This window comes from Lissotriton vulgaris, chromosome 9 (genome assembly GCF_964263255.1).
Source record: "Lissotriton vulgaris chromosome 9, aLisVul1.2, whole genome shotgun sequence".
Classification (NCBI taxonomy): Eukaryota; Metazoa; Chordata; class Amphibia; order Caudata; family Salamandridae; genus Lissotriton; species Lissotriton vulgaris.
Genome location: NC_141697.1, coordinates 798074892 through 798088082, shown reverse-complemented (window position 1 = coordinate 798088082; position 13191 = coordinate 798074892).

Sequence of the window (13191 nt, the reverse complement as noted above, 5' to 3'; positions counted from 1 at the left end):
GGCCAGAGTAGGACGGGACCGGCCACCCCACTTGCCCCTTTCCGAGGAGGAGGTATAGAGACGTGTTAATTTCTTATCTGTCTTGCACTGCACTGCCTATTGACGCTTTTGGATTTTATTTATTTATTTATTTTTTCCCCCCTAATTAACCATGTCCATCTGGGAGGAGCTGAATGCCCTGTGTGGCACCAAGTAAGTCCCGGATGCATCAACCCCCCCTATTATGGGTAGAGATGTTGACTATCTAAACAGCACTCCACAGGATGTACCTCTACATTTCAATAAAAAACAATCTCAAGCCAATACACCGTCCCGGGGTCTAAATTGTAAAAGGAAGCACAATGCAGAAAAAGACAATGAGAACCAATTTAACGTTCAAAAATCGTGCACCAGATCTACACCATCCTCCTCTAACCCAATCACATTAATGACGGATAAGGCTGTGTATAGAACAGACGACCCTGTATCGCCCCTCCAATTGACCTTACTGGCTCAGTTTGAGCAATTGTTAATATCTGCAATATCACTTCTGGTTACAAAAATTAACGAACTAGGGGACAGGCTGACCAGCACTGAAAAAACACTTAAAAGGAACTCTCTACCAATCAATAAAACTGCTATACCTATTTGCCCTAATCCTCCCATCGACCACGAAAAGTCTAAGCCCATCGCATGCAGGAAAGTCCAAACTCTAGAACTGCCTCTTACTACACCTATTCCAACTGGCCCCAATGTTACATCAAAATCCGCGTTAATACCTCATACAGCGCCCAGGGCCGCTCTAGAAAGAAGGCATCGCATAAATTTACCTCCCGAAGCCTCCCCATACGTGACTGTCCTCTCTGGGGTCCCTGCACTTATCCAGGGTAAACTCTAAACACACCAGGACCTGCTAAATAAGGTCATTTTCTGGCTAAAGCATAACAGACCTTTGCCACCTGACCTAGATGGTGGAATCCTGAGTGTCAGGAGGGTGGGGTGGCTAGGTACGTTGCCCAAAGACATCTCGGGGGACCTGGTGTTAATCAAATTTAAAAATAGGAACATAGTCCCCTACCTACGATTTTGCCAGCCCAATGAAGGAGATGGCCCCATTCGCATTTGGGACTTGTATGACTTGTATCCGAGCTTCCAACATATTCCGTTACCAAGGCAAATGACAATGAACTATAATTCCTAGAGAAGGGGATTTTGTGTACCCTGTGCCATTAACCCTCTAGCCTCTAATTAGTCTTGAATATGCACGAACATTGATTAGTTGACCTGTCACACTGATTTAATCTTGTTTTAATAGTTGATATTAACCTCGTAATGAAATGTTGAGATATCTATGTATGTATTGTTGTTGCTTTTATGGTTTTTAAACTAAAATCGAATAAAGCTAATCTGAAACCATCAGGACTATGCAACAAAACCATGGAACTTGTGCCTCTTGAAACCCAATTTGCAACAGTTCATGAAGAAACACCAGTCTAGAACAATGTAGCCTCGGACTATACAAATGTAACAAGAGAAAATGCAAAGATCAAAGGAAATGTGGAAGCAATCCCACCAATTGACAGAACTGCATCTGGCTACTTTATCAACTTTGATGAATTTTCCGATGATCCAAGTGAACATGGAGACAAGCCAGCAACAAAAACTTTCAAAATGAAAATTAAAGAACTTTTCCATCAACTCAAAGAAACATATCTGATTTCCCCTTGGATTGAACTATGGATTGTGTTAGGTGTACTTATCCTTCTACTTTGGCTAATCTTAGTTTTAATTTTGGGAAAATGTATTGATGGAAAATACAGTACAATGGACACAGCAAGTCAGAACATCAACTTGGTCCTGAAACCACACAGATCCTCTCACATAGAGAAAAGAGAACTATCATCAGTGAACATCACAGCAAAGCCTATACCTGGTGGTATGGCATGGGACAGAACTGAGTTTGAAATCTATGGCCCGGTAGAGCTCTTGAAGTATCCACACCAATTCAAGATTTCATTGAGTGACTTTGTGACACCGAGTTCTTTTTCTGATGATTGGGACTTTGAAAACATTAATAATATGATGTCAGAATTAGAAATGTCAGCAAAATTTACAGAACATGATTATTTACAGGGCTCATCGAATTATGAAGAGATGTACTGTTATAACCACTATGGTCATCATTATCTGCATAAGTCGGCGAATCCTAGAATTTTTTTTTCTTATAATCAGTGGGAACATTGTCCAACTCCGCCAATAGGCAGTTCGAAAACGTTTTATAAAAAATTCCCATACTTTTCAGGGTTTAATCACACTGATCCAGAAATGTTTTATTTTAAGATGTTAAATAAGACAGAAATGAAAAACATGCTGACAAATACTAAATTGATTTATTCTGAAAAATGTTATGATAAAATATAAACTTTTGGTTTTGAGTTTTGAGTTTTGGAAAAACAACATTGAAGCAAAAACCATCTGGGGAACAAAAGAATGGCAGGTACAAGGTCTAGGAGCATTATTCAGAGCCTGCATGATCCCCGAACAACTAATGTTCCTGAAGGACACAAATCAGCAAACAATCTGTCTTGGCTTAGCTAAGATAAAAGATTTAAATAACCCGTCTACACCAAAACCTATGCCTGATAGAAACACCACTACAGATGAGGGGTTAGACGTGTCCTATATTTTAAAACAAAACAGAACAAATCCTGCTTTGAAAAAATGGTTGATCTGGCCCATAGACCGAAATAACTGTCAAAATAGATTCCTGAACAAAATACAGGGGTTCAAACAGAACAGGCCAGACCCTAGATATTCCCAGAGACAACATCCAGGGATAGTTACAACATATAGTGTAGGAAAACTATGCCTTGACTGGCTACAGACATCCACATTTCCCGAAATAAAGCAACACTTAACTTTACTTAAAGAAGGTGCTGACTTGCGAGATTTCATAATGGGACCTCGCAAACAGCGTCAAAAACATTTCATATACGCCGGTATATACGCAGCTTACAATGAAGGTTGGAAATTAAAACAAATTGAAACTGCTGAAAAAATACGTGAAATTGACCGTATCAATTTGGAGAAATCACATTCTGTAGTGGACAATGGGTTAAAGACTCTGTCCTCCAGAATCTATTCACTGGACAGCATCGTATCATCTGCTGTTGATATAATAGAGCAGGACATGCTCATGTTACAACATGGCCAGTCCCAATTACGTTCTATTGTACAGCTAGGTTGGACGTTGCAAAACCTGCGTTCAGGCTATGTGCCATGGCGTTTAATCAACACAACGTCATTGTTTTCTATCTTTCACCTTACTGATAAACAAATCAGTTTGGCACAAAAAGGAGCAGACTATACGATACTGAGCATTGAAAAACTTGAGAGATTACCATTGACAATGTCAGAAAGACCTGTCATTGAATGGATAATACATGGCACCATTACAATCCCGATTATGGCTTTTCAGTTTCAATACTGCCAAAAATATATACCAGCAGGCCTGTATGAAAGGTTGGGTAAAGGATACATCAAATCATCCTGGAATTTACCTTATACACACAAATGTTACAGTGAAGGGGAAAAAGAGGTATTTCGTAGTGGTAATGATTGTAAAAAATCACTAAGCAATACACTCCTGTGTCAAGGTATTAACTTGCATGGGGCCTGTGAAGGTTCTTCGAACAACCTTTCATGTCATCTTCAGGGCACCCCTACTACACAGATAGAACCATTTTTCAGACAGCTTTCCAACAGTAGCTATGTTCTAATAAGTGATCACAGCTGCTGTGACATGGTGCTAGGAAAACCCTATCTCGTAACTGTGACGGCCAGGGTCATTTGCTATATGCAGGTATTGTATCCAAACAGCAATCCAGACATGGAGGCGGCAATATGGCCTTATAATATCTCTTCTATTCGAATTAATACTTTAAGCAGAATAAAGTCTATTCTTTTACAGATAACTGTGCCTTTAACCTCGTCCAAAGAGACATATGACCTGCAAGTTGCAAGGACAGCAGCAGAGATACATACCCTATTATCGACAAATTGCCCGGTGCATTTCGTAGAAATGTTAAGTCAAATCTTAAACATGTCAGATACCAGTGGCATCGCACATGTATTTAAGACAATTTTTTCGGGACTGCTAACACCCTTCGAAGCAGTTCTTGGCATCTTTCCAAATTTTGTGCATTTGCTCTTCGGTGGCCTGCCTCTTATTTTGGGACTCGTAGCAGGAATTTTATTTTTGTTCCTTCTGCTCCGATATGGCAAGCCAAGTCACAGACAAAACTCTGGCTACGATGGAAGAAACGATCCTAGCAATACGATACCGAGACCGTATCACTAAGGTCCTCGGATTGGCCCGGCTAAGAGATCTGAATACTTCCTGGTTTCTTTCATTCAGACCAATTTGGAAAAATTGCATTTTACCTGTGCTTCAATGTCTGCTATGCGAAGAAGAATGCGTGTTGGACGTCTGTCTTACACTACCATCAGCAGTACCAATGGATTTCGGCGCTTTGCTTTGTCCGGTAACGACTCATGCAACGTGTTGTCCCCAGCGGCTACCTATTCTGAATGCGGCATTCGTTGAGACTTCACCATTATGATTAAGTGGTGGTGAGGTACGAGATGAGAGCGGCACCACACAGGTAAAACCTTCTGTGAACATTGCTGATCCTGACATCGATGATGGCAATGCATCGCACATATGCACTATTTCCACCTTTTCGGAGTTGGCCCAACTTTCACCTACTGTTGTAGACTAATTTTTTACCGGCCTATCAAAAGTAATGTTCTCCCCTAACAATGAGAATATTATTTGAAAAAGTGAGCTCACAGCGTTCCCTGAACTCTGAATTCGGCCCTCAGTTTTGATAAACAGAACTCCAAAAAGACAGTGAAACTATTTTTTTCTCCCTTCCCGAGAACAAAATTTTCCCCTAAATTCCAAAATATTTACCGTTTTTTTTGGCACATGGTACTCTGCTTAAAGTAGAACTATTCTTAGAGAACAGAAGTTCTATTTTTAGAGACTCTATAGACAATATTTCGAATCAGCCTCTAGCCTATGTACAATCTTGTATAACTTTGTGATGAAATGGTCTCGACCTTTCTTTCTGTATTCAGAGCCATTTCATAAATGTAATTTTTGCAATTCATTCAGCCTATATACATATTTGCATTTCCTGGATGATAACTCTGCTCAAAAGCGTACAGTATAATACTCATTTCGTGTATCTATACCATTTCAAATGCATTTCATTGTATTTTGGGGTGGGTTGGAAAACACATGCATACCTATATGTGTATATATTGCTTAGTATTTAGTAATGATGGACATTATACGTGGAGTGGGTGTTGTGAATGTATCTAGGACCCTAATTAAATATTCCTGATTCATGCCCTTATGCGGTTATGATAAATCATGTCCTAATGAAGGCATAAGAATCTTACCCATATTCAGTCATAGCCCACGCAGCCCAAATACGGCAAGGCTACTTCCTTAGATTCCTAGAGAGCACAACGAGTTCTTTCGACACACCAAACTTTCAGCAACCTGGGAATTCCCCATGTCTTTGTTTTGATTTGTCATTGAACTCCTGCGAGCACTAAAGGAACAGTCAGTTCTTAGTGACATCTTTTATTGATGTCTTATGTCCAACCTTACGTCAAACACGGCACCTTCCAGGTATAAATATACCAACACTTGCCTTAAGCAAGACACGGTGGTGTGGAGCAGAGCGGCTATCTACTTATCCGAAGCCCAGCTGATGCGAGAGCCGAAGGAAGCCGCCCTCCCCTTTGACACACTGGAGAAGCTGCCTTTTCTCACGCAGAGAAATCCAGCTCCGGTGATTCCAGTCATCCTTGCGGGTTACCGGGAGATCGAGTCCTGAGAAACGAGATACAAGACCTCCTTCATTCTATAACCAAGATACGGAGCTGATTCAAACCTTAGAGAGAATTCTTGATTCAGATTTTTGGCAAAAAACCCAACTTAACTTAACACTGCAACTTACTTACTCCTTCCCACGTATTAGGCTTAGGTCAGGTACACCGGGGTAGGCGTATCTTAGAAGCACCCGTTGAGTTCATTAGTCAATGGTTTTATGTATGTAAATATTTTATCCGTTTTAAAGTATCATATGGCTAAGAAACCATATCAATGCTTTTACAGTATTATTATATAATACTCCTTTTACTGTATGCACTTTACTTCATAATAAGTATTGCAATTGTGGCAATTCATTTCTCTTGCATGAGAAAGAAGACTGCTCAATAAAATAACACCTTTTATTGAAAACGCCCGTCTCTCTATTTCTCTACACCCTGGTGAAATTAAGCATGCACGATTGACTGAGTGAAATAGCTGTCTATTGTTTTCAAACGACTCTGGAGATATACTCCTTATTCTGGTGGAGCAAAGTTGTCATGTTATATGGTTGTCAGAAGCTAATCCCTTCTTGTCTAAATCAGGGAAGTTAACCCCTCCCTATTCATTCGAGAAAGTTTCTAGTGACCTCTGAGCTAGCTGACAAAAACTAATTAAGTCTAACATAGTCAGTAGAGACCTAGATGGCCTCAGTCCTACGTCTACACTGCTGTTCATGTTATTCCAATGCGCAAAGCCTATTGGGAATATAGGAACTACACTACATGGCGCCCAACGTTTGGTAAGGCGATAATCTAACGCCAGATACTAGAGTAACTCAGTCGTGCTTTTCACACAGACCCCTTTCTCTCGGAAAAACTCCAATAGACGTCTGGAGTGGGTGAAAGGTTAATATCCGCCAAAACTTAGTAGGATGAGAATCCTATGTATTAGTTTACGGTATAGTCAACGTTGAAGGATACAGTGTTCCAAAATATTGTGCACCTAATCTTTGTTTCCTTGAAACTTGATCTGCAACAAAAGACTTTCTGTCAGTGAAAATGTTAGACACTGAAGATGAAAGGGAAAGAGTTAGACTAGCAGCTCAACTCCAATGCGCAGAGCCTATTGGGAATTTAGGAACTACACTACACCCCCAGCCAATATAATATGGCGGGGGTCATTTCGGCATGGATGGCGGGCAAATTGCCCCCGCCAGGCCGGCGGTGGCTACCGCCGGCCTTGCTGGGGCGATCCGCCTGCCATCCTAATGCGGCCCCTAGTGTTCCTACACCTTCACACATCAATTTTACATCACCAGGAGGTAAGACAACAAATCACATCATGCAGTACAATATTCCAGACCCCAATTGGAAGGGATGTTTAGTTTAGACACAAACAGATGTCAATCAAGATTCAAGGGTACAAACGAAGGATTTAGTATCCATAGGCCGGACCTACGCTATGTACAAAGAGATCACAACTTTCCAGTTTCAGTATTGCTTAGAGCAATAACAGGCAGGCAGACATGAAGTGATGGGTAGGGAATTCATCAAGGAATCTTTGGAATTACCTTACAGATTTTGAAGCAGTAATGAGGACATGGAAGTGTTCCTTGAAATTTCTTAAGTGTATCTCTCATATGCCAGGATAGGTTGCTATATATATGTCTTTTCGAAGCGTATTTATTGATTTCGTGAATGTGCTCCTATTTTCATTGAATATGCTTAAATGTGTCAGTCATTATGAACATATATATGCACTGTCCTCATTGAATTTACCATTCTACATGAGTTGTTTTTTGAGGCAAATTGATTGCAATATTGAACCATGTTAACCCCTTCCATGCTGATGACAGAACCGCTCCGTCATCAGCTACAGTTGAGCTGTGCTGATGACGGAGCGGTTCCGTCATGGCCCGGCCGCCGCGCCTGCGCGGCGCTGATTTCGCACCTGCGCGGGCGTTCTAATGAGCGGGGCGGGTCATGACGGAACCGCTCCGTCACCAGCATAGCTCAACCGCGGCTGGTGACGGAGCAATTCTGTCACCAGCATGCGGCCGCCGCGCGGCAGCCCCGCCCCTTTAGCGCTGCGGCGGAATAGCCGCCGCAGCGAAGGGGTTAACCCTGCTTCGTGGGTTTATTACTTATTTCGGCATGTCGCATGAGCCACCTCATAATTCAGGTTGCTATATATATGTCTTTTCGAAGCGTATTTATTGAATTTGTGAATGTGCTCCTATTTTCATTGAATATGCTTAAATGTGTCAGTCATTATGAACATATATATGCACTGTCCTCATTGAATTTACCATTCCATATGAGTTGTTTTTTGAGGCAAATTGATTGCAATACTGAACCATGTTAATCCTGCTTCGTAGGTTCAGCACCTATTTCGGCATGTCGCATGAGCCAGTACTTATTCCCATCCCGTATTTGTAATTTCCGATCCTTTCAATTCGGCATGTCACATCAGCCCGTTTTGTTTCCCTTTCCGTAACTGAATTTTCTATTCCTACAGTCCTATCTCTTCTTCCATGACCCATCGTGACGTCTTAGGTCACGTGTGCCTGTTTCCATGGTTATAGAATAACCAGGAAGAAGCCGGTCTCCATTGCTGACCGCGCTTCGGACGTGTAAGGATTAACTTTCCTGCTATCGGGTAAGCACTCCTATTAAGACGGGTGAAATTATTGCTTATCTGCTGGCTATGGCCCGTATTCGATACCTATAGCAAATCTCTCACCCTCCCTCCTTTTTAGACGTAATTACGACGATCTTTGCCGCAGCGACTTCTACTGCAAGGTGCCCGACCCATGGGCGGATCCATTACAATATTCAGTGATCATCTTTAAAATGACCAATCTAGCTACCCTCTGCCTAGTAAGTGCTCTTTCTTTGACAATGGCTAGCTTTTATAGGCTATTTTGATTATTTTGACTATTATCCCTGATAGTCAAGTATATATTTCTTCTGACTTTGTAGGAATTCGAGTCTCCACCAATTGAGAGTGTTTTTCTCCCCACCTCCATCTAAGACAAGCAACCGCTGGGTATGTCTTGTCTTTTCACAATTGTGTGCTCAATGTGTTTTTTAAATTGATTTTGACTCGTGCAACTGGTTTAATTATGCATTTGTTACTTACCCATTAGATTTCCTGCCCCGCCCCCCGACCTGATGAAGACCCCACTGCAAGGGAATAATTAGTACCTGCAATTTGTTTTAGGGGTCGCAAAGTTGACAGCTCTGTGTCTCTTTCCAACTCCACCCCATGAATTGAACATTTATTGTATTATGTGGAATATGACATGTAAATAATTGATTGTGTGAACTTAAAATCCCTTTGTCTATGCTTGACCACAATTACAAAGTGTAGTGAGGCCGCTTGGCCAGGTTTTATGTCACTATCCTTTACCCACACTTTCCCTCATGATACCACTTCCCTCCTCCCCCAGGGGCACATGTAAATATTTTGTACATCATTTATATATATATCTCTGAGCTATTTAGTGTACACCTACATTGTGATTAAATAACAATGCATGGGAAATAATTATATCTTTATTGTCTATTACTTTGTATACATTGTATCTTCATTCGCTGGGACCCCTTTTCTCAGTACTGTCTTTCCTTGACGGCAACGCCGCCATGGAAAGGCTGATCTCCGCCTGTATCCTAATATAGATGGTGGTGTCTTGTAGACACCACCACCATATTGGAGATGTTTTGTGCCCAGATGACGAGTCGACCGGCGGAAAAGTGGCAGACGGTCTTTCCGTCTGCCGCTGACCCCCCACCATCGTAATATGGCGGTGGGAAAATGGGATGCAGGCGGAAGGAAATGTCAGGCGGCTCACCACCACCATGCGGGCGGTGGCAATCTGACCGACATCCTAATAGACCCCTAAGTTCATCTACTACAAAAAGTAAGTATGCTTTCACTGTAAAAAAACGTATTAAGAAAAGAAACAAAAAATAATCTCTAATATAATTAACATAAACTATTTTCTACCCCATCTACAGAAATTACAACTTTGAAACTCAAAAAACATCAAATAAAGCCATCAACAAAACAGTAAGAACAATAATGTAAGTATTTTCTTTAAATTACTAATAAAACAAGCATATTTATAAATGACCAAAGCGTATTTACTCAACACATATGTATGTATCTTCACAGTTATACCCTAAAAATGGCTGAAGGAGCAAGCTTTATTACATCGCAAAAGGGAAAATTAATGCTTAGCTACATGGGTCATACCTACACCCAAGAAAAGGTGAAAGATAATGAAACACATTAGAAATGTAGCAAATACTATTCAAATGCATGTATGGCCGAGCTACAACTATAAATAACAATGTTGTGAATGTGAGAGAGCACAACCATCCACCCAATGTGACAGAATCAGAAGTAAGGGAAGCCTTAGAAACAATTTGAGGAGCAAGCACAGGCTCCCAACAGACAAGCACTGAAATTTTAAAAAAAATTCTTCACAAAAGTACCAGAACATGTCACAGGATAATTACCATCTATCTCCAACCTGAAACAATTAATAGCTAAAACTAAAAGAGCTTCTGATCCAACTCCACCCACCCCCAAACCTTTCAAGAAATTGAAATACTACCTGATTAAAGTATTACTCACAAAGAGGACACATTCTTGATGTATGACAACCAAAGTAATGATAAAAGTATTCTTGTTTTTGCAACTAATAATAACTTGCAAAAACCGAAACACTGTGGAACATGGATGATGGATGGAACTTTTAAAGTGTGTCCAAAACCATTTTACCAACTTTACACCATTCATGGTGAATTTCAGGGAACCAATATTCCCTTCATTTATGCATTGCTGCCAAAAAAAAAATTTGAACTATTAACAACAATAAAATAATTAACTGATAATTATTATCCCCAAAAAGATAATAATAGATGTTGAACTAGCTATGATACAAGCTATTCAAAAAATATACCCATATACTGCAATCCAAGGGTGTTACTACCACTTTAATCAAAGTTTGTGGAGACACCTCCAAAAATCTACCTTAAGTATTGAGTACTCTACTAACAGCAACTTTGCATATCAAATTAAAAATTATTTGCACTAGCATACGTGCCAACAACAGAAGTAGCAAATTGTTATAACTTGTTAATAGATAGTCCTTTCTACCGCATTAATGAAAAATAATTAACTACCTTGTTGGATTACTTTGAGGACACCTGGGTGGGGAGGTTGCATCGTTCAGGTCACTGTAGACAACCACAATTTCAAATTCCCTGCTGGAATGTCTACGCCAGCAAAAACTAATAACGCGGTAGAAGGATGGTTTAATGCCTTCCAGGCCACAATAGGGAGAGGGCAGCCAGCACTTCACAAACTTATAAAATCAAAATAGGACCAAAACTGAATAAACAAACAATTAATATGTACGAATACCTCCAACAAAAAACAAGAATGTACCCAAATATTAAAGCCAAATATTCAAGGTCTTGAATACATAGACCTAATAGCAAAATCTATTCTTTAAAGTAAAACAAATAGCACACATTAAGAACATATCAAACGCATAAAGTATTTTATTTTATTTTTATATTAGTTAAATTATGTCATGAAATTTTCTATGTAGCTCAGTATCATAAGACAAAATATAACTAATAAAAAAATGTAATTCACAAATAGACATTGCCCACCCGAAATAATATTTAAAACAATTTACGGTTGTGTAGCTGTAGAATATCCTCAAAATTGATGAAATAAAAAACAATCCAAGGCAAAAATAATTCATGTAGTAACAAAATACCCCAAAAAATGGAAAAATCCAACTGTAGAAGAAAAATCCAAAGCGGCAATCCTCTTATTAACGAAACCATAAAAACCCAAAAATATTTAACTGTAAAAACTCTCCAACAACCCGATCAAAAAATGAAATGTATAGCAACTTGTTTAAAAAAAGAGACACCATTTTCCTTTATTTAAAAAAAAGAAAAACGTGTGAACAACTCCATCTTTTCACCAAAGCCCGAACCTGTAAATAGAAGCAAACAACACCCACCCATAACACACATAGTAAAAGAATAAGTAAAATAACATTGCATTCTAATAACATTAGATTGTAAATAAATCACTAAATCACAAACCTATGTAAACAACACGTAACTTTCATAAAAAAAATTAAATAAGACTTTTAAAAAATACATTAACACAACAACTAACTCAACGCTACCTTAAAACTAACTTAAAAGTAAATAAAAGTAAATCTACAGGAACGTAGACGAAGCAGCTCCCAACCGCGAGCTTCTGTCTTCACAAATGACTCACACAATGAAGTATATAGTTCAAAACGCCAGCTGCAATGCCAAAAAGGCATGTCCATGGACAACGTGGAAGGCACGGCGTGGTGCCTCCCATGTTGTGCATGAAACTGCAGGTGCACCACCCACCCCACAAATTCCTGGGGGCCCGCTACAGGCCCCCAATAGTAAAGACTGCATGCCTTTCCGGGGTAGCAAAAGGCAAATCCCGCATGAATTATACTATGGATGGCAGTGTCTAACAGACACCGCCACCATATTAAAACCTTGTCTGCCCGCTCGACTCATCAACCGGGTGGAAAACCGGTGGACGGTCTTTCCGTTCGCCGGGGTCCCCCGCCATAGTAATATGGCGGGGGGAATGGCATGCGGGCGGGAAAGAATGTTGGGCGATCCGCCCGACATTCTACTGGGCCTCTATATATCAGAAAATACTAGAAATGTTCTTTTTACATTTAAATAAAACAAGATTAAATTAAAAAACGATATAAAAATCTTTAATATTATTATTTTTTCAAATTTTAAATATAAATATTTAATTTCTTGTATTAAACAATGTCATTATTAATTAAATAAAATATTTAAATAATTATAATAGTTACACCATATTTCCAAATACGATGTAAATATTATAAAAAATATATAATTTTATCTATATTTACATTAAAAATGTTATCAGATTATCTATAAAATGTAAATAAATATATTTACACAACTAACAAATGTAATATTTTCATATATGTCATAATTAAATTAGTAAAATTCAAATATAAAATGTATTAATTACCAGATTTTTCATCTTTTTTAATTTATTTTTTAAATTACAAATATTTAAATTATTAAACCCAATTTACAGATTTGAATATTTATTGGTAATAAGAAAGTATCATTTATAATGTAAAAAATGTGTTTGCAAAATGTATAATTTATAATTTTAAATTATACATTTCTAATTTCAAAATAATTTTTTTCTAAATTCAAATTATTATTATTGTTAAAATTGTGACTCATTTT